Below are 23,972 nucleotides of genomic sequence, written 5' to 3' on the forward strand. Positions count from 1 at the left end.
ATAAACTAAATACTAAATACTAAATACTAAATACGGCAACGATCGATGCTTGCTGTCAGAACAGCGCTCGTGCACCTTCGTGCGCGTTCATGTACTCTAGAGGCGTGCCTTCAGGGGGAAAGTGAAGAAAAGGGTTGGGACTTTTTACCGGTGTATTTTCAAAATGCAGCTTCGCTGGACTCAAAATCCAGGATCTCCTACCCTACCTTTAAGCAAAAGCAATAATCTAACAGGACAAGTACAACATGAATACGGTTTATCACATAAACTGTCTAAATCGCTTTGTCAATCATCATTTGCAGCATCATTTAAGCAAACGGCATTTTGTTATTCTCCAATGAATACCACAAAACGGTTAGAAGAGACAAAATAAATTAAGAATGACAGCCATGAGGCCTTCCAACTGTTGCTATCGCCTGAGTCTAACAGAGAATGCAGATGCCAATAAATTCAGCAGCATCCTCTTCAAGTAACAGGAGGCTGTCCAATAAGGAGACAGGCTTACTAGCAGCTCGGAGTAACATCCACCTTCCTACAGACACATCGGCGACAGAAAACTTTTTGGCTGTCTTCACTAGTTGCTCATATCTTAGAGGGAGCGACAGCTAAGTAGTGAAAATCACAACACACTGTGCCAGGTTTCAGTAGTCCCAGTCATTCAAGGCCAACCAGGGAAGACTCCCCCCTAAAAGTGAGCTATTCTCCATTGCATGGTGTCATTTCAAATTCAAATTTAGACTGTTCTGAAGCAAGATAGAGGATTTTAAAAAGGAGGGAATTCATTAGGAAAGCTAGAATTAGTCATTTCTCTTTAGTCATTTCACGCAAAGATGCAAAGACTATGTGCACCTTGTTTAGAAATATACCACTTATTCGAACAAGAACGGTCATATAGTGTCTCTTCTATTTTTTGCTTACAGTGCTGACAATCTATAGCATAACAGGTCAGTTTATCAGATGGTGGCTGCCACATTATAAAGCACTTCTTTTCTCTGATTTTGTTGATTTATTGTAATGAAATCAGTGTGAGGTGGATATGCATTTATGGCACATGGGACAGGCTTAGATAACATTTCATGTGAGGCATGAAATAGAGTTCTTACTGTGGGAGGTGAGACAATGGAATCGAGAAAGCATTTTATAACTCAAGAGCCTGGACTAATGAAATACTGCCATGTGAGACATTTATTGCTGCAAACCTTAAATTATCCATGCAGACATTTGGAAGTCAGATTTCCGGCCAGTGAGAGTAAGAACATATTTTATGGCCTCCTCCACTTACCCACGTGGGAATTGAATTGGGTGATATTAAACAGTGCTTGTGATCTGTATTAAGTTTGTGGACAAACATATGGTCTGCTATATTTGGCTACTAGGTGAGGTGTTGGATAAACCACTGTCCTGGTGCTGTGATTATGTTAGCACAGAGTGATCTTGCAGTGAAATGAATCACAGTGTGTGCAGACCACAAGGCTGTATACTGATTGTAGCCAAAATCATTTTGTATTGAAACATAACGACAGGAGAACTTAACAGCACAAGCAATTAGTTTAAAAGTCTAATTTCTGGATATTTAAATCTCATTTGAATTCTGGCAGCACTATGTAAAATGTTAGAGAAAGAAAAGAAAATACCTTAAGAGTTAGAGGGAGAGAAGATGGAGGGAAGGTTACTATGGTGGTGAAACAGACCTGTCAGGCATGTCATACTGCACTAATGTCAAGCTGCAACTCAATTAAGTCCAATAAAATCCAGCACATGTGCAGCTATTAAATAGGATTCTATTTTCTTCTATTCATCATGCCACAATGCTTTGTCTGAGAAAGACTAAAACACATGTCAATCCTACCCTTTCTTAATTAGTTTGCAACAGTGACTTGGATAGCAGACAGCTCCAATAGTGCTGTATTCTCACTCTCCTCCTCTTTACTTTTCTTTTGCCATCATCAGGTCCAACTTCAGTACTGCCTTGATCTGCTTCTTAAAAAATCAAACACATCGCTACATGAACTATGAAGATGTTGAAATAAGTGTATTTGACTTCAGACATTAGAAGTTGCTGTTAGGGCAGACTATCTCTGACCAACTCATTAAATCTTCATTATCCCACTCTATCACAGACTGAGCCTTAAATACAGCAACATGTTTGACACTCATGGTCCTACGTCCTGTGCCTTCACAAGGACAAATTCATGAGCATGGATCATTTGGTGCCCTGAGGCTTGAGTCAAGTCATTAACACCATGTCACTGGGATATCTCCCAGTCAATGGCTACACACCGAGGTGTCTTTTAGAATTCCCGTCAGATCAGAGCTCTTTGTCTCCGCTTTTGTCTTCATCAGTAGCAGATTCAGCTTCACAAACAACATTATTTATTGCTGCAAAAGAGTGTAGCTGCAAAGGAGATTTTCCACACCCCTTTGGTTTGAGATTTTGCAAACTCCTTTGCATACTGCAGCAAAGGAGACGTAAATGCAAAAGCAAACCACTACAATCTGGAAAGATAAAATATCAAGACAAAAATCCAAGTGAGTTGTGTCATTAACAGTTGTAAATAATAAGAGTGAATGTTCTTTGTTAATGTAGGCTTCATAAGGAGGCAAATTTTCTTACCTACATACAACCGGTCATAATCTACCACATTAGAGCTTTCATCTGTATCTACAAATAGCAAAACACTCATTACCCTTAAAAAATAAAATGTGCAAAAGGTGAGCAAATTACAGAAATGGGGCAAACTCCGACTTTCTGTTCACACACAATACAACATAATTAACCAAACTTTCATTTCCTAAAGTGCAGAGAAACTAAGGAAACTTAGCAGATAAGCTTAAGTGTATATACAATTAAATGTGAGTCATTGTTCCTCTCAACTGCAACACAGATTTTCATCCATCCTAAAAGATGTACTCAACAGATTTAGGCTTCTGAATTCTCCAGAACTGATTCTATTATGTGGATAAGATAAAATATGACAAATGCACTAAATTGAGAAAATACATAAGGCAGTAAAAGTGCAAGTTTCAAGTAAAGGTTTGGGTAATGCAGTGACATATTGTGAAATGCAGAATAACATCTGTGGAAAAAAAAAAAAATTGTATAAAAGCATGATGTTACATCCCTTATTCCTTACATTTCATATCTGCATGAGATTAATGAAATCTTATCCTCTCACATTCTGCAGAGCGAGACAATCACAAAGGTTACAGAATGGAGGAAAACCTATTTGGGGTTCATTCAGGGAAAATATAACTTTGGAAAGTTTTTTAATTGAATTGCATGGTACTCAAATCTCAACTCAAACTCAACCTTCCTCCTGTATTACTTTTCATCCTTTCAGAAGTCCGTACCGTCCTCTCAGTTGCATTCTCCTCTGGCTCACAGTGGTGTGTCCTTTGGAGTAAGATTCTAACCAATGGCACACTCTTCACGCCCCATAATGCTGATGGAAGGCTTGTTGTGCTATCTACCAGCTCTGTGAATTTGCGATTGTGGATGCAAGTGTGTGTGTAAGGTTATTTCAGACTTCACATCATGTACAATATGTAATGTAAAGGAAGAGAGGAGGAAGATATCGGAGAACATAGAGGCACAGCGAGTGGGAGGGAATTAGCACTGGCAGAGGATTAAGATCTTTCCTTTCACCTGCTGCTATTTATTAAAGTATCATAGGACATGTCAGACTGGTCTTAGCCTTCTACTGGGATCGACTGGGATGAGAACTATCTAAAGTATCGCAATTATCTTAGATATCAAATCAGAGTACAAGTGATTCTAAATTAGTTATAATCCACCAGTAAAATGGAACTGTCATTGATGATTGTTGATGATTATTTATAGTACTTTGAACTGATCAAGAATATTCAAACATCAGCAATTTTGAACTGACCTGTCTTACTGGGTGTTTTAAAATGCTGAAAAGCAGGTGTTTTTGACTAGGAAAAAGTTCACTTTAACAGGCATGGTTTTACAAATAAATCACAGACCTTGTTTGCACTTTAAATGCTGGGTGGACTTGATTTGAGGCTTATTAATGTTAATATATTGATGAAATTCTACTAATCATGACCCAAGAGATTAATTTTAACAAAAAGCACCAAGATAAATAGTTCTGTGACCAGCATGAGATTGTGAGGGAAGAACAACCCTTAAGAGAGACTTCTTCTTTTCCTGCCAAACAGGAATGTGTTGAATCAATGGAGAGTCATTAATTGCAGGACAGGTGGTTTTCTTGGCTCAGATAATTCCCTGAGGAAATGACCATGAGTACAATTGCACTACACAAATCACACTGGCAAGTGTTTAGCTTTGCTAATGGACAAGTTCTGATTGATTAGACTTAAAAATAAAATGGTTTAGAAATGAATGAACATTTTCTTTCAGAACCATTATCAATTTTTATTTTATTATGCAAAAATAGTCAAAGACAGTTGTAATTTGGTAATATATAGTTGACATTTGCGAAGATATGTTTGAAAAACTATGTTAAATTGTTGGTTGGCTACTTCAATAAGCACTTCAACCATACTGTTGACATAGTACATAACAATACCAAAAAAAAGTTGAGTCGCAGTGATGCTAAAAGCGAAGTCATTGTTTTAAGAATGTTCTGCTTCTTTAATCACTCCAAGTTTAGACTCTTAAAACTCCTCAGAAATTCGAAATATTAAAGAAAATATATGAATAGAATGATAAAATCCCACATTTCCACAACACTACTGCATCAGTTTTAAAACTGTCATTGTCTGAATCAGGGCAGAGATTCCTTGGAAACTCTGATTTACAAATTTAATTAAAAATATAATACATAAATATAGACAACTAAACCCTAAGGAGTAAGTTTTTAAAAATATCGAACCTGGGCCTTCCATCCAGAATATCTTAACTTGCCAGTTTTTTACTGGCATTTACTGGTATCGTCTCTTCTATGCAAATGAAAAGTGTAAAGTGAAATTACTATTCTTTTCTTTTTTTCCCATTTTTCTTCAGGCTGTGATGAAAAACAGAGAAATTCTCCCTCTGTGTCCTTTATCGCTGTTTGCAGACAGAGGGAAAGATACCCAGCATATGCTGTTGCCTATGCACCCACATTCATAGCAGTTACCTCAAAGCAGCTGAAGAGCTTATAGCTGCTCAGAGACAACATTTTCCATGCATACAGTTGGGAGACAGAGAGGTACTGACTTGAATGACTTTGCTAAATAGAAGAGCCTGGAGCTCTGGTATATAACACAGACAGGTGATCTGCATTTTACTCTTTCTGTCTACAGATGGATAAGATTCAGCTGGGATTTTGTCAGCAAGGTTGAAAAGGACATTATCACATACTGGCAAATTACCTGTGATAAAACTGAGAAAGAAGTTTTTGGTAAAAAAAAAAAAAAATAAATAAATAAAAAGCCAATACTTTGATCCTGCCATACACAAACCTGTTCTTACTTCCAAATTGTCACATACCGACAGTTGGTCAGGAGCAGGATTTCCTGAATTGGTTACATAAAAGTCACTGGATGCATCAATAAGACCATGTGGAAAATATTTTATACTATTATCTTTTTCAAGCGCTAACCATGATGTTTTCCTTTTTGAAACCAAAAAAGTTTAGTGTAAAGTAGTACATGTCACGCCCAGAGACTCTTGTTTTTAATTTTCATGTTTAGGTTATGCTTTTGTTTTCAGTCCATCTTTAGTTTTTTGTCATGCCTTAGTTTCCCTGCACTGTGTTTATTAGTTCACTCACTTCACCTGTGTTTTTTCCCTCAGCTGCACTCACTCCCCAATCACTCTCACTCCCTATTTAGTTTCCTGCCTCCCCTGTCAGTTTTGCCGGATCTTTGTTGTTGTTGTTTGTTCCATCCATGTGCCACGAAGCCAGAAAAACTAAGTATTTATTCCATGTCATGTCAAGCTAAGTCTTTTGGTTTTCATAGTCAAGTTTTTGTTTTGTCACAGTTTAGTTTTGGTAATCCGGCTCAGCCGCGCTTTGTTTTGACTTTTCTGTTTTTGAATTAATAAATCTTCCTTATTTTTGAAGTCCGCATCCGTGTCCACCCTTCCACCCATACACCCTGATAGTACATTAGCAAAGCAAAGTAAGTAAAAATAAAGTGATAACTTTACTGTTAATTTTTCTGTGTATGTACATTTGAGTGCCTCTGCGCCAGAAATAGAAGGCAGCTTCAACAGGTGCAAAGATTCTGTGTCAACTTGTGAACACATGACAAGCACTATGGTAATATATGGTAGCTAAAACAAGTTATTTTGAGTAGGAAAAGATGTAATTTCAAAGTTTGGACAGCATTTTTTGTAAAAAGGTCAGCTAGTAGATGAGATGAATAAACCTAAGTTATATATGACCATATATTTACAAGCCTATAAATCCGCTAGGATGATGTTTGTCCAGCGTTGAATACAGATAAATTAATGCGATCCATATGTCAACCCATGCGCTTGAATAGAGTCTCCTAGTATCCTCTGAAGTGAGTAAGATTTTTAAAGAATCGTCCTCATAAAGACTGTAAGTCAAATTTAAGTCTGAAATAGCAGGTCCCTGTGCATTGGGGTATCCCATGTGTTTAAAAAAGATGCTTTTGATCAGGCAGTGGACATGACAAGTTGAGAATGAGAATCTGCAGGACACAGCAGAAATCTTGTTTCACTTGACATAAAACAGTGAACAAGTGTGGTGATTAACACAATTACCAGTGGCAATAAAGTACATTAAGTGCTATTCTTGGATACAAATTCAAGAGATATATGTAATTGACTTAAGTGATCCTTTTTTACGCACTGCAATCTAAATTTATATATTTACTGTTCTCCACATTTGTCTTTAATGCCCCACCCAGAGAAAGCCGTACATTTACAAGTGGTGAATTTTTTTTTTTCTGAAAAAATGATCTTATTCTCTCAAGAAAAATGAATCATTGAATGTCTTGTAGGTGGGCTGGAAAATATGTTGTCACATAGCTGAAAACTTATCCTAAAAGTACAACAACAATACACATATAGTGCGATAAGTTCGTGTAGATTAACCCCCCAAACATGTATTCAGTAGAACACCTTAAACATATACATTCTTAAAATGCAACACACACATTAATGAGGTAGAAATGTTTCTGAAAAAGCAAAATGCCTAAAATAATTAAAAATGTTCATATTAACTAAAGGACCTGAAAACTTCTTCCACAAATGACAAATATCCGTAAAAATTAAAACAATATTTTGACTGAGACAACTGAAGAGACAAAACAATGTCAGGGATAAAAGCAGGACTGGGGAATAGATAATTGGCAGCATTAACTTCATGGAGTTCAAGTTGATGCAAAGGAGAAAGAGTAATGTAATCATTGGCTTTCTGTAGAGTCTGATCCAAGCAGCCACACTCGGGTTTTAAACGAAATTGGACAAGACGGATGGAATCTTAAACATGCAAGTTAAGTGCTGTTAGCCAGAAAGACAAGATGATTAATCAATATAGATGTAAAGTGCATGACGCAGCGGGCAACTAACTAATCTACCAAAATCAATTACCCCTTAGTCGCAACCCTGTTGCAATTTTCAAAGTAAATTTTTTTTCGATGAAGATAGGGACAGAGAGACTGTACAACTTCATCACATCCCCTCGCAAAACTAAATAATCTCTAATGGGAAATTACTTAAAACATAAAGCTTTATAGTTTGTGTATGAGAAAAACTCATGGGGTGATTATGTTATTAACTCTCTGCTGCTTCAAAGTGAAGCCTACACAGGTGGATTGATATCCCTGCTCAGTCAGACAAAGCTAAGAGGGCTTGAGGGTTGAGTGTGATTCTAGCTGCACTCTGTGTATGTGTGAGTCCAAGAGTGTTCGCATGTTCCTGTGCTGGTTAGTGTGCCTGTGTGTGTGATTTTTTTTTTTTTTCATCACAGTCTGATCAGAGTGCCTCCAGATGCTGGTGCCATTTGCTCCCCTGCCAATCAAAGGCCACAGCAGAATGGCAGCCCCTCAGAGTCCTGGTTTACAGGACTTTACCTGTATGTTAATGTTACTCAAACGCTCTGAGCTTGTAGCAGATACCTCAAACAAAGGGAAGACCTTTTACCGCTGTTAAAACATTTCAGTCATGAAATATTCTAGCCTAAGAGTATTTTGTTTGTTATGACTATCTTTAAATAGGACAGTAATAATAACTATCTGATCATAAAGTTGAATTCCTCGTGAATATATACAAATACAAATAGAATGAAAGTCCCAGGTATTTTAAACGTTATATATACACAAACTATTGAGGGCAGAAAAACCACTATGAGCAGGCATTTTTTTGCTCCTCCAGTACACCTGGCATACAAGTACGCATACCAATTTTGTGCAATGCGCCACTTCTTTTCTTCTTGTTTTTCCCAACACATGCATTCACTGTTTTCTGGATATCTGGGAGTGTCTTTGCCATATGAATATAGTGCAGGAAAGGCAGTTTGTCATTTTGTGGTACTAAAATATCACAAAAATATGTAAAAACCTCTAAGTAAAAACACTACATTAATGGTGGAGACAAGAATGTGCATGCTGCCATCATAGATACATTCCTAAATTGAAAATCAAACAGCAGATTAGTTGTGGTGGACACAAATACTCAGCTTGTGGACAGAACAGTGTTTCAGTTCCTGAGTAGAGCCCTCAGTTAAATGCTTTAAACTTTCATGTATTGTTACTTTAAATTGTAGTTGCTGTTTGTTTATAATTTGGCTTGCAGTTTCTACTTTCAGTTTAGTTCTATAATTCACACGGTTTGGGCAAAAAACAGCTTGGTTTGGTTTAGGCATCAGAAATACTGGGTTAGTCTGAGGGAAGTATATGGCAAAGGGGAAGTCAAACAAAATCTGAGCAGCAACGACAGAACTTAATGTCTGCTGTCCTCTAACCAAATGAAACTTTTCTCTGTTCTTTTTAGACAACAAAAAAACTAAATCACTGCTTTTTTGATGACGACACAACAGAAGAAAAGGTGGTTTCAACACTGAGAGTGGCTCAGGAGTTAAAGCAGTAGTTTGATGCCAAGCATACCCAGTTTGTGTGATTGGAGTGCGCTATCAGTGTGTAGAATAGAGGTGCTGTATGAATGTGTGTGGAAATGGGTTCATGTGTTTTTTCTCATGAAGCTGTTAGCCAAGTCAGTGGAGGAGAAGCTCATTACTTTCCATGTAATCTAAAAATATTATGCACCTTCACCACTTAAAGTGTTAAGAGATTAAGCTAATTTCACAACTTCTGTGAGACACAATTCTAATTAATCAAAGGCTAGCCATGACACAAGCCAAGTTTTACCAAATTAAACAGTCACAACAACTCTAAAACAGCAAATGAAATAAAAAATTAAAAAAAGAGGGTGATTTGATAGAGTAAAGCTCAATCAAGCTTTCCATAGAGACTGTGCTCCTCGAATGTGAATTCATGAATAGACACAGAATTATACATTGATCATTATAGAGGTCAAATGAGATCCTGCAGTGATAATGGCTTTTTCAAAGGCCTGGCATGCTGTTTAATTAAGTGTCTACAGGTTAGACACTTCTTACATACCAGGTTAATTGAAATAACACCAAGAGAATGTGATAGTAACTATGAAGCTAGTGTTATGTATAGTTTTTCACACCAATGATTCACCTTTTCCAACAGTGAGGTTGAGATACTGACATCATCTTTGACATTTACACTCATCAGGTATTTGGCCATCAGTCTTAGTAAAGGCCACTTGATTGCAGCACATAAGACAAATAGGCCACCAGGTATTTTTTCATTCTGGTTATTACAAATTATATCTTGACAGGAGACATATACTTTGAGAGAAAGCCTGTGTCAACAACCATCCATCTTGAGGAGCTTTTTTTCTTTCTTTTTTTTTTCTCAGCCATCTTTTCGAACCTTTCCCTTCAAAAAAAAGCATTCAATAAAAAATAAGTTAGAGGGAATTACACCAGTGCAAGAAAACTATCTGGATTCGAGTCATGGAGAAATGCATCCATCCATTTGCATTGCTGATTCTGGCACAGATTAGCATAGCCTGTAAAGAATTACTAATATCACTAAAACAGGCTATACTAATTAAAGCCAGAATCATCAATTTAGACCTTCAGACACCTTGACTCCTAACCTTGGAAGAGTGGTTTGGGAACGGAAAGAGAGTTGTTAGGTGTAAGATAAAATACAGGCTCTTGATCAACTGAATGCCCCCTTTTGTATGAAAATGTAAAGGCCAACACAACATTGAAGATAAAAGTAACAATCTGCATTTATCACACTATATATAAACATGTTCTTCTCTGTCCTGTAAAGGGAAAAGGGAATTGCACAGTTTCGTTGGAGGATACTTCTTATTGCCAATAAATACAGGGTACATGTTACTTCAGAGCAAGAGCAGAGAAAGGATACCAAGGACAGATGTCCCCTTATTTTCTAAGCAGTTTTCATCAAACAGGAGCCATATCTGCAAATTATGCTTTCCACAACGAGTCACATCAGGACTTGTTTCTCAATGACATCCCACATACAGTGAATGAGAAATGAAGGGAGAGTTAGAGGGAAAAACGAAGAAGAGGGATGGGTGCACAAGTAAGACAGAAGAGGATCACCTACGAAGAGACGATGACAGAAAATAAATGAGCAGACATTTTGTGATAAAGAGGACATATTGTACATTCTGTGACTTTCAGCTCAATAACAATTTCACAGTATGCAAAAATGCTGCAGGTCCCTCACAGAGATGCTGAACAAAAGATGAGTCAAAAGCTCTAATAAGGAAGTTGCTTCAGTGACTCTGACTCTCAATCTTATATGTCAAAGAGATAGAGCTCCCTGTGTTTGCTTTGGCTGTCTCACAAAAACATTTGTGAATAAAACACCTAAGAGTATGACTGTTAGTCATAACTGAATCCTCTGCTCAGAAGTCTCTATTCTTTACTGCCTATCAGCAGCTTTGCGAATGTGGAAGCTGTAATATTTTGTCATCATAATGATCCACTGTTCTTGATCACACCATTGTGACGCATGCCTTGATTTCAATCACAGACTTTAAAAAGGAAAAAATTCCTGAGGGGTTGTGAAAACCTATTAACTAAAATGCTAAGACAGAAGTTCAAAAGATAAAATAAGGAGAATCGGTCTTTTTCAAACTTCTACTTCAAGTGTTACTGTCATTTGATGAGTAATTTGAGAGAAGCTGGAAGAATTTCAAATTTTGATATATGAGAAGCATGCCTGCCCTAAACATGCTTGTTTTCCTTATGAGACTCATCACCACAGAATTTATGAGGATGTGAAGATTTCACTGAAGTGCAAAGTTGCAGGCCCTCCCATTTAATTTGTGTATCTGTGGCATACACAGTTTCGCTCGACACTAGATACTAAAGATAAGAACTCCTAAAGTAAACTCCTGTCTTCTACTCAAAGGGCTCAGGGATATATTGTGACATTTCCTTTGACAATACTAAGCATCTACCGCCATGCTGTCGGCTCCTTGACATTGCGCTTAAACAGAGTAAAACTAAATGCAAATGTCACCATGATTGTGGTGCCTCACTGAACTGATCCCAAGTCTTCCAGGAGGGGATATAAATACTTGAAATTTTATAGCATTGTTTTCAAAAGCTGGATGGACACTAGAACTACCAGGATTTTTCTGCCTACCTAGAAGTACCAGAGAGGGGTCATTTGACCCGGCGGCTTTTACCGAATACACTAATCACTCATTTTGTTATGGTAATGAGGCTGTTAGGGGCCGTGTGTGGGGTGAGGGGTGAGGGGGTCACACCTTACAGTGGTAACAGCCAAGACAAACAGGGACAGACAGCTTCTTCCCAAGGGCTGTCAGCCTCCAAAATCACCACAGGTAAATAGCAACTTGCATGAAGATATCAGCAGCAAAGACAGATAGCACAGTTTGGCGGACAGTGTGTTACAGGTTTTCTCCATTGGTTTGGCTCATTTCTTGAAACTGAGATGTCATTCTCAAAACATGGACAAATCCCAAAACTAATTTGCAGTTCCTCACAACAGAATGGCATTTATCATTGCTTTCATCAAATTTCAAATGCTTTTGTACATGTCTCAATCATTTAGTACATCCTTGCAAATGGCTATGTACAAGTATCCTACAGTTAACACAATCAGCTTACATTTAGTACAATTTTCAAATGAATGTACCTTGCTGATCTATCCCAATTGGTTATCTATCGCAATTGTTAGATGGATAAATACCAGTGCATGTGGACTACTGCTTCATTTCCCTCAAGAATTTTGTGGTGAAAGAAGCTCCTCTCCAAGGAACGAAGATGCAGAGATACAGCACTCAACCCACATTTCCACAACAAAAGGAGTGTCCGCAGGGGGTCCAAAGGGTCAAATGACCCTCTTGTGGGTCTTTTAGGTATAAAAAAAAAAAGGTCAATTGACCCCTCCGTGGTAGTTCTAGTGTTAAATAAAAACCTAAAATGTGACCATTAAAGGTAAAAGTCAGAATAATCTATCAAGGCAGCAAGATTCATTCTCTTGAGACCATGAACTTCATTATTTTGGCTTTACCTCATACTTACTGTTTTCTCAGTTGTTTCCGTTGCCAAGTTTTTTCTCTTTGTGTTTGTGTGTATGTGTGCATTGTGAAAAACCTGGATACCATAACTAACTGATCTTATCTGCCTCTCAGTCATGTTACTTTGCTTTTAACAAATCAGAAATCAGACCATATCTGGCTCAGTATTCCACACAGTTCTAGGTCCCTGGTAGCCTTCAACTGCTCTCAAGCATCACTCAGAGTACTCGAAGCATCTGAGTAAAACATCACAGAAGGTCCAGAATATGGTGGCTTGTTTGATGTTTTTTGAACCAACAAGGGTGCATGTTACTCCACGAGTAATTTATCTCTACCGTCCACCCATGGCTGCCTTAAACAATCATATAGGCTTATGCTCCCACTCAATGTTGTTCTCTTTCCACAATAGCGAAATGAGTTTCCAATACAGTCGTTTTTCACTGGTCAAAAACTCACTAACACCTGCTAACAGAAGGGTTTTGAGTGCAATGGGAAAGTGTGTCATCAGCACTTAGTCGTGTGTTAAAACACTGCAGTGGTTGCAGGTATTTATCAGCTCTGGTGCCAATCAGCATTGCTGGGAACAAAAAATCCTGGTGCATACACTAATCATCACTCGGGTGTTGCATTCTGGCCTACAATAGTAGGCAGGGCTTTTTCTATACAGAAACATACTTTTACTGAGTGCAATGTCTCACTTGGAGGCTCTAAAACTAATAGCAAGAACACATGGACAAAAGGAGACAAGACAGATAAGAGCTTACTCTCAATCCTGATATGTGGGGCTGACTTCCAGAGTCCAGTCAAAAATAATTAGCTAGCCTAATTATCTCAGAAGTTGAGATGGTCAGAAAGGAGTTCACCACAGCCTGCAGCACAGAATAAAATCCTTTATGTTGTTGTACTTTATAGGCTTGTCACCTTGGAGGGAGTGGGAGTTACGGTACTGTACGTTACGGTACACTACAGCTGGCAATGCATCTTTAAACATGCTACTTTGGTGTAAAAACAGCAAAACCAACAGAGCAGAGGCATCCCTCTCTTCTTTGAAGAATCAGTTGAGCCGTGATCGTTTCTGAGAACACCTCCTCTCTTAATACATTTAACACTCGTTTTGGACTTCTTTCTCTGCTCTTTGTCTCCATTTTCTTACGCAGGTTTAGTAATTAATGCCTACACCAGGTTCCCTTACTGAGCTGAGGCTTGAAAGTTGTTTTTCACTTGTACATCACATTGGTTAAAGCATCTGTCTGATGAGTAAATGCAATGTAAAAATTGTCTAAGAATGACGCCCCTTTCCTGTTTCTCTAGCAATCCGTCCTGCACACCTGAATCATCAACTTATTAGGCCACTGCATAACTTCAAGCCAGATCTGTCAATTCACGAATGTGATACACACTTTCAGCTCATAGCTCAGTATAGGTTATGTTTGTTCTCTGACTCTTTCTGTAGTCCCTCATCTTCTCCTGTGATTCAGATCCTCACCATGTCTACATCCTGCCTGGCTCATACAGCTCCACAGTCTCACTCCTCAGTTTGCCAAGCTGCTCCACCAACCTGTCACGCTTTTAGCTCCATGCCAATCCTCCTTCAGCCACTCACTCCATTCACCCTGGCTGCCTCGATCTCCTCTGCACTCAACTGAACAAGCTCTGCTTGCCAGACTTACCTTCCAGCCGCATCCAACCTCCATTTATTAAAAAGATCTATTTACTAAACCACAATAAAGACTTGTGCACTGTAAATCGGTTCGTAACATTTAATATCTGTGAAAGATTTCATGGCAAACCAAAATAGTCATGTAGATATTTCAGTCTGAGCCGCCATCCATAGGCAGCTACTGTGACTAAATCTAATCTTCATGAGTTGCTGTTTATCTCACTTACACCTGCATGACAGTTTTGCAGATTTAGAAGTGATGCACCAGCAATGTAATTCTTGATCAAGCATTAAGAGGCAGGGCAAATACAGCATTCAGCATAGAGGAGATAGTAACAACCATCACAATAATGTCATTTCAGAGACACATTTCATGCATAAGCGATGGGGCAAAGCAACTAGACAGGCTCACTCATACAACTAATAACCAGAATGAAATTTAGATTTAGATTTAGAAAATAATACCATTTAAATCCTAACAGTGAAATCTAACTCTTTTTTTTTTCTGTCTGTCTGTGTTCAGTAACAAATTGAACTGCCTTGTTCCAGTCAATAATTTTTGTGCTAAAACAACACTTCAAGTGTGATTGAGTCATTCATCACAAATATAATTTAAGCATCCTGACTATAATATTAGTCATCTTAAGTATTAAAGCTCTGTGACCTTAACAAATGTTGAAATCAGTAATTCACTCTTAATTTAATCATGCTGTTATGTAAAGAAACAATAGACCATGGGTAGTTTTGATAGAGCTGTAGTGTACTGTTGTTCCTTTTACTTCCCAAATGATCAAGCCGTCAAGAAATATTTCATATTGTATAAGACAACTTTAACAAGTAACAGCTAAGGCTACTATACTCAAAAGGCCAGAATATAGCAGGTACTCATTAAAATTCCTGGAGTATCTAGTATAGTACGGGATGCATTAAATATTGAAAACATGTGCAAGCATTGGTCATTGGTGCCGTTTCCAGTAAAGCATTGCCTGCCCGCAGAATAACATATGTATTGGTTGACTCAAGAAGTGCTCAAATCAAAACATTGCATAAAAATATAATTGCACCACAAGACAAGAGTTAAAAAGCTACATCTGGAAACTGTCTGCAGGTATTGTACTGTGAGTTCTGGCAACTGGAATAGGAAGAATTAAAAAAAAGTAGGGAATTTCGTGATGAGAAAGAGATGGGAGTTTCACCCAAAAGAAAAACTTACAAAGTTACATTACTCTCTACCTTTTTCTTGAAAACTGTTATGATAGGGTTGTTTCAAAGTTCTTTCAATACGGATGTAAACCAAAATGAAAGCTGAGACTTGGTACTTTAATATTTTATAGATGTGATGGAGTACCAGGAACGTAAAACTGTACAAACTGTCCTGAACTTTAGCAAAAGAATGTTGAGGAAACAGTTTATATGCTTTCGATCACAGGCCACAAAGGGCCTCAAAATATTAGGTCAAATACAGCAAAGGTATAAAAGATTAGAGCTGTGTGTATGGCAATCTTTCTGCAGCAGAGAAATCCATCATTATGAAGAAAGATTGCAGTGGAGCAAACACAGTGACAGAGGCAGGAAGTCGAGCCAAAGCTGCCTTTGGACAAAGCATTCAGTGGATGAGTTTGTTTAGTGCAGGGATGAGACTTGGTAATATGGAGAAATATCAAATCAGACTCATTACGTTGACCATATTATGTGCCAACCTAAAACTGCAGCGCATGAGTCAGGACGACTAAAGACCGCAGGGGAATAGCAGGAGAAATTAGTTATAAATACTAAAAACATTGGTTACACCAGCTACAACAGTTAAGAAAGAATGCAGTCTATATTTTTTTTAACAAATAAAGGGTAAAAATCCTAACGCACTACAGTTTCTATGGCATGTTTTAGTGGAATGACACAGCTTTTATTCTTGACATAACAACAAATATAAGCCCTGACTCCAGGATAAAAAGTCATCAGACACAATGTCACGGCTGAGGTTCTGCACCATCCCTGCTATGGTACTTTTCCTTTCTTTAATACCCATGACTTCCTCAATCCATCCACAGAGGCTCATTTCATACCCACAGGGCCCCTCCATCTCAGCAACCATACTGTGTGATCTTGAAGTTCACCATTGTCCCCTGAAGCAGCTAATATGCATGGCATAAACAGATGCACACTGTAAAGACCTGACTGAAAAAGACGGAACATTCACAAGTTTAAGACATTGCATCAAGATTTTCTGAAGTGTGTGTTGCTGTCAAACTTAACCTTTTTCATTAAACTATTAGTACTATGACTACAGATTATGTAAAGTTTGCCGAAATTTATTTCCATTGCAAAAAAGACCTACAGGTACGTTTTTAGAGCAGATTCAAAAACTGTCTGCTCTATTAGTTTTATAACATCTTGATGATAAGTCTGTAACTAATGGTGTGAATTTTACACTGAAACAAGTGTACTATTCCGAAGAAAATGTCCCAAACCTACCAACTGTCCAAGCATGACATGTTTTTTCTGTGAACACTAACAGGTCTACATTTGCTGATCGAAATCTGATCCATTATGCAATGTAGCCCACTGAGTGTCAGAACAATTAAGCTCTGAGAAAAAAGGCAGAAAGTTTAGAAAGGAGAAAGTTGCACAAAAAAAAAGAAAATCACCCCAGCCAAGGATTTCAATGAGGATATTTACAAACTGACGGCAAAGAGCATTATTGATCAAAGTACAGTGTATTTGATCTTCAGTGTTCGGGACTGTTGAAGGCGATGTTGAAGGGTTTATGTCTGAAGAAATCCAAAATGATTAATCAAAATTATAATGCAAAGCAAGCAATAAATAAAAGGATAAGCATAACAAAATATTTTTTTACACAATTAACTTTTGTTCATTAAGCACACTGCTGTGCTTCTGTAAAGTAATGTGAAATAATGTGGAAACTAATCAGTTGAATAGGCTCATAATTTGGTTCAGAGAGTATGAGAAAACACATAAACATGCTTCAGTAGAAATTCAAGCTAAAATACCCATTTGGCACAGCTGAAAAGATCTTATGGACACTGAAAACAAACACTGCCATGTTTTTAAAATGACTAAACCTCCTAAGGTTTCTACAACATTGTGTGGACAGCAAAGACGTCAGCAAATTGAACTCAGTGTGTATTTGTGTCTATATCCATATGTGTAATAACAGACTTAGATTTCTTATCTTAGTCAAAGTTTATTTGTTAATTCCAAGTACAAGCTCCTGAGAACTACATCTGAATACCAACTAGGTTTTTTATAATCTGTGAAGTATTATAATAAAGAGCCAAACTGGCTAATGAAGTCCCACTGGACTGGTTTCCTCACTATAATTCACCTTTTGTTCTCATCAGTTTGACAGATAACCGGCAAAAATGGGACAGAGATGATGACTAAGAGAGAACCATGGCTTTATGAAAATGAGCTAAAGGATAAAAAGGATAAAATGTGATAAATTGTAAAAGATTTTGTATGTAGATTCACTAGCACAGATTGAAACACTAGTTTATCTAAAAGAAATAGGTGAACAAATTGAATCTATATATTAATGCAACTTATCGATTTAACTCATAGTCTGAAAGTGGTCTGTAAAGTGAAGCTGAGGTCACTATATAGCGGTTAGTTTTCTTAGTTTCTGCTGAGGATAAGACAGTTCCTGGATGTAATGATGCATTTTCTGAAATCTGTTGGAAAATCAAAAAATTATTTTATTGTTAGAAAATGCAATGCAAATCTTCTTTCTTTCCCCATTCCCAAAACGCCGTAGTGTCACGATCCACAGTTGTAAATTCTGCAGGGCAACAATCATGACACATGAAGGAAATTGCAACCAACGAACAGTAAATGTGTAAAACATGAGCATGTAGATTTTTGTAACTTTTTAACCATTTTTTACAAGTAGATCTAACCATGTATATTAATTCTTACCCTAATCATGAACTTTTAACTTCAAACCTTAAATGTACATGGGTGAAAGTGCCGTATAAAAGTAAGGAATCAGATGTGGGAAGGAAGTAGGAAACTGAAAGGACTATGGAAAATGCTGTGCAGGATGAGTCTGGAACTATCAATCTCTTGCATAAAGGTTTGTGGATTAGCTTCTTGCATCATCACTTCATTCCTCCCCATAACCATAAGACACTGAAAATGACACCACATCATGACATAAGAACAATAATGGAGATATTTTATGATCACATGCTGACAGAACAAAACTTAAACTGCATCCCTTTAGGGAACAGTGAGAGGAAAATTTTGTAATTGCACATTCTGACCCTTTATCATGAAACTGCAGTGTTTTGTGAACCAACGTAGCTCATACATGTTCTGACATGAGACTGGGTAGCATGCAGCTATTACAATTTCTAACTAGAAAATAGACTGAATTAAACATGTGTCAGTGCTTCTAGAGTATTAATGAGCCACTGAGAAACAATTCTCCAGTGTGTCTTCAATAATCAGTTTCAGACAAACAAAATTCCTCAAAGCCTTAGACCAAAAAAACATAGCGAATGTCCATTAAAATGAAAAAAAATTATATGCTAATGCACAAATTAGACAAGATCAAATAAATCAGGATAAACACATTATTTCAGACAGGTAATCGTATCCAGTGTAATGAAGTGACAGAAATGGTTAATGTGTCTCTGCCTACACATACACAAATGTGTTTGTCATTATCTCTTGTATAACCATATCTGTGCCTCTGGCCACCACAATCCCAAATTAAATGTGTGCGTACTGAAGTCTGCCAGTGCTTGAGTGCTTTTAACCAGTTTATTTGCTGTACTCACTATCAGAAATATGCTGGGTGACAAACTATAAACCCACTGAACTTTGTGTCGACATTGACAATGTACCTATGTACTACAACTCTAGTGACAAATGAGCCTTGCCTTTGGCCAGTTTGCTAGATTCTAATGTTTCTATTGCATGTTTAATTTACAGGGATTGCAATGATTATAACCAGAGGTTCTGTACTTTCAATTTAATGCCTGACATCAATCATCAAAAAAGCACAAGAACTAATTTTCATTACACTGGTGTTTACACCCATAGCTAGTTACTAACTTTACAGGAAGTTTGGAGGCAAAGTTTTATCACAAAACAAGAACCATATCATCTGTAGGCAAGTTACACTCAGAGGCTGAATTGTATCACTTCCTAATTACTTCTAGTTTTAATTATTAGCAAATATTTTTATTCACTAATGTTCAAAATGAATGCAAAATCTGTTTATTTATGGTTACTATCCATGTGTAATGGAGGAAGGTTTTAGGTTAGGAGATAAATGAGTAGAGCTATAGTGTAAAAACATAAAATATTCTTTGAAAGATACAGTTTTCCACTTTTGGTCTCTGTGTATTTACAATAGTTCAAATTGTGTGCTGTTGTCATTATTAATACACTAAATAGTAAACCAAAGCAATACTAGGATTGGATGCTGCAAGGTCAGAAGAATAATTCAAGGCCATAAAACCAAAATCCCAGTAGCTCCAGTTGTGTTTCCAGCACACTTATTCATTTGAGTTGCAACAGAAGCAGTTCTGTTCACCCTCCTTGTGACACTTAAATTTTGCCATTAACATTTCAAGTGTTCTTGTCTCAGTCAAATCACACATAAGCCTCCTTCATTTCCCAGGGTCTCTGTTCTTCTGGGCCCCCTCTTCACATTATGCATCGTTATATAACAAAACTATTGCTAAAAGTAAAAGGAGGGGCTAGTAGCTCTAGTGTTTTGGTATTGTGATTATTGTTGTCAGTCTATAATTATCATCATTATTTCCACTGTTTATTTTTTTGCCCGTCTTGTGTGCATTTACATTTCCACAGGTAATAACTTGCAGATGGTTCTCAACCATTAAACTAACTAATGACAAACTGCCTGGAATGTGCATCCAAATTAAAATCAAACATGATTCATGGTTACTGCACATGGGTACCTCCACCAGTAGCATTCTTGTGATATTCAATATATCCAAACAAAGCTGAAGAAAAGACCAAAACATACCATTTATTATCACTAAGTATTTCTTGTTTTACAAATCCTTATAAGTCTTACACTTCAGTGAAAACCATCTTTGTGATCAAAAAAGAGACATCAGAACACTTAATTTGTATTTATCCACAGGTGAAGATAGTCCACAGGAAAGTTGGGAATTTAGAAACTGACTTTTCTTAATTTTGGCTTATTTCAGCAGACTAACTGTGTCATTCCACACAATGTGAAAATGAAATCATTAAGTGTATGGAGTTTAAGACACCCTTGTGGTCTCTTCTTCAAGACTAGGAGTGGTAAAACTTGTCACAAAACACAGACAACAAAGAGGAGGAGCGAGTTAACAAATCATCACTTCCCAATATCGTTTCTTTTTTACACATTCTCACAGTGCCTTTTACAAATGTACAAATCTCAATGATGTTATTAAAGCTTCATCACATGAAAAGTCCAGTATATTTGGTCATTAGATAAAAAATATGTCATCCTTACTTAAAGTGTGACTTGTTGATTGTACTCTACTATCAAATGAAAATTCGAAAGTGGGTTTTTCAGACGTAACTGATCAGTTTAAGGTATTTCATGAGACATAAATGCAGAAATCAAAAAGAAAGTGCCCTCTGAGTTCATCTTTCTTTTTCTTTTTTTTTCTCTCATATTACGTCACATATGGGATTTGTTTTACTTGCAGGTTGGATTTATTTGGTTGGCCCTTTTCTTCTTTTGCTTCTTATTTTCATGACTGAGAATAAAGTGTTTGCGGCGGCTGTGCAAACTACAGCCTGTCAGGATACAGAGTCCTCAGTTTTTATGATCTAACAAAGCTAACTTTCCTGCCTGGTTGCATTTTGTGAAGAGACAGAAATTCACTGATGCTTCCGTGACAAAGACACAACAATGTGGGGTGCATGTTATACAGGAGGTTAATGTACCAAGAAATTTGATGAAGTTTCAAATGGGATGTAAAATACATGTTAATGTGAGAATGATAATGAGTAGCAATTTACGTCATGACTTAAGTTCACAGAAAAAAAGTAACTCCACTTAAGCCAAATGGGGAACAATTCAACACTCAGAATGTAAGATTTAGTGATGTCCTGTGGGATTAATTGCAGATTGCAATCAATTTAACACCAACTTTCTCATCCTACCCTTCCGAAAAACTCAAAATGCCAACATCGGGTTTGTACCTTCTGGGCTACTGCATAAACATGGCAGTGTGACATAGTTTAGAGGTATGGTTGGCAAACAACTGCTTCTTTGGATACAAAGTGCTAATTTAAAGGTATAAAATAAAATCGCCATTATTTCAGACAATGCATTTCTGCTTATAGAATCCTTTTAATCAGTAATGAGCAAAGTAATACTTTAAGGAGGTGGAAAAAATTGAACCACAAATCCCAAATGAACATCCCCTTTTTTTTATAAGCCAACATTAGACAATGTTTTCTGTTTTAGAGGACTCCATTTAAAATGTCTAACATGCACATTAGGAAATGAGCTGCAGATAGCTGTCGAGGGGAGAGATGGTGTCATCTGGGAATACAAGGAATTCTCTCACTCTTAACTCACCAAACATTTTGGGGAGGTGAGGTGTCTGGAGGTCACCTTTCAGCGGAGTGCCTTTTGGTGTCCATGCTGTCTACTAGGGGTGCATGATTATCCTCCTCCAGCAAGATCATGGCGTCTGAGAGGCAGACAGGGAACAAGGAGGCAGAGGGAAAAGGAGACGAAAGGAGAGAATGTGTTAAAAAAGAAGTGTCCAAATTAGGAAGTGGAGTACATATAGCAAACAGACTTTTGCAGCATTTGAATTTAAGGTCAAACATCAACAGGTGGGAAGAACAATCGCACTTCAGACATCTGCTATGAGCCATAATGGCTGCTCTTCCTCACCAGAAATGATACATTTTCCATCATAGTATAAAGCCAAAAGTCATCACTCTGCAACTCAAGTGTCTATTTTTCACGTGTCTAACAGCCAGATAGCTCACATTGCTCTATGTAATATACCTTAACATCCGCAGCTCTGTTGAAGTCTTTAATCTTTATGCTTTATTTATTCAATATGTTTTAATCAAGGATCTACTCAAGTTATGTGGCTACCATTCCCCACTGGATAATATCTGTCAAAGGGAAGAATGGCATGTCTTCATGTCTAGGGAAGTGTTCATGCCTTATATAGTCTGGGTCTAGTAGAGTTGCCTGCTGCACATAACTGGATGTAGCCAGGGGCTAAGGAAGGAGACCTTTTGAGAGCTCATTAAAATGCTCTTCAAGGCTTGAGAGACAAATATGAATGCACTACAAAAGAATGCGCTTGCCATTTAAAATAATCAGAGGTAATGGAGCTGTTCCCAGACTGGAAATACATTTATTTAAAACGGAAGTCATTGCTGGCTCCAGTAGGTTACTGAAAAAGGGTTACAAATTAGAAGATAGTCAAGATCGTGGCTTGATGCTAACACTAAAACAACTCGCACATTTCCAGTCATATAAAACAATGAGCACTCTTCTCTCCTTTTCGTGTTACAAATACAAATTACACCTCAAAGGTCAGAATAGGAAATATTTCTTTTCTATTGGGAGGTTTCATGACATTTCTGAGCAAAGATGACTCTCTTTACATCTTTTTTTAGTAGGACTGACATTTTCGCTGACTGCACGGAGACTAAATATAAAAACACATAATTTAAATAGAAATCAGCAACTGTCATGTAGCATTTAAAAAAAGGCATCCCAACAGGAAAGAGTGCTTCATCCTAATACCAACGACCTTGCTTGGCCTATCTGCCCCAAACTTAAGCTGAGACTGCAGGGGTGCTCTCATGTCAGCCATAAAAAGGACTGAGCAAGACAATTACCATTTTTGAGTTTCCACTTTAAATCTGTATCAAGGATTGATTTGAGCCTCAATTCACATGAATACCCAAATAATGATGAGACTTTTCCCACAATAACATGAAATGCCAATTACAGTCAGAGAATATGCATGCACAATAGCTCATTACCAGTCTGTAACAGCAACTTTTCTCGCAGTTCACGCGTTGGGTACTCGTTTAAAGTAAAAGGTCAAGTCATTAAATAAGTTTTAGTTTCTAGTGTCCCACCAAATTATTCTGAGAGAAAAACTTTGAAGTGCTAATTTTCAAAAAGCAACTGAGTGGGATATGAAAAGAAACATTGTCACATTGTGACTATATGCATCTGTGCACCTGGGCAGAGTTGTAAATCACATAATAATGCTACAATGCCCTGCTATAGAGGTATAATTAGTGGTATTATGAGATGGGAAGCAGCACATATCTCATGTCATGTTCATTGTTCTCGCAATTCTTACAAATACAAACACATATAACATAATGGGGATTTCATTTCTTTTGCATCAGCTATTTGTAAATTAATTGTTAAGTTTGTATGCTCAGACTTTCCAAAAGTCTCAGTGACTACAAGCTCTTTTAATGTGCACCACTGGGATTTTAAAACTTGAGAACTGTCTCAGCTTGTCAAGGCGACACGTAAGTGAGTAATCGATTTCAAGAAAAAAATTGTAATAACAATTCATCTCTGTATTTAGTTTCTCAATTTAGACAGCAATTCTATACTCTTTCATCTCTGTATTACTTGTTCTAAACAGATGATACATTAGCATGATGCAGCTCATTTGAATAGGGATGTATGAACAGTATTAATAAGGTATTCTAATAAACTCAGGCAGCTAGGAATATACTGATATAAAG

General features: G+C 37.3%; 1 protein-coding gene across 1 annotated transcript in view; it reads right to left on the minus strand.

The window, feature by feature from the left end:
• Window positions 1-23,972, minus strand: part of chrm3a (cholinergic receptor, muscarinic 3a) — an 86,053-nt gene that overhangs the window by 35,114 nt on the left and 26,967 nt on the right. Inside the window, exon 2 of the mRNA XM_075484819.1 lies at window positions 21,805-21,919. The gene's annotated coding sequence lies outside the window, so the exon portion shown is untranslated. The remainder of the gene's footprint in view (window positions 1-21,804; window positions 21,920-23,972) is intronic.

This window comes from Odontesthes bonariensis, chromosome 2 (assembly GCF_027942865.1).
Source record: "Odontesthes bonariensis isolate fOdoBon6 chromosome 2, fOdoBon6.hap1, whole genome shotgun sequence".
NCBI lineage: Eukaryota > Metazoa > Chordata > Actinopteri > Atheriniformes > Atherinopsidae > Odontesthes > Odontesthes bonariensis.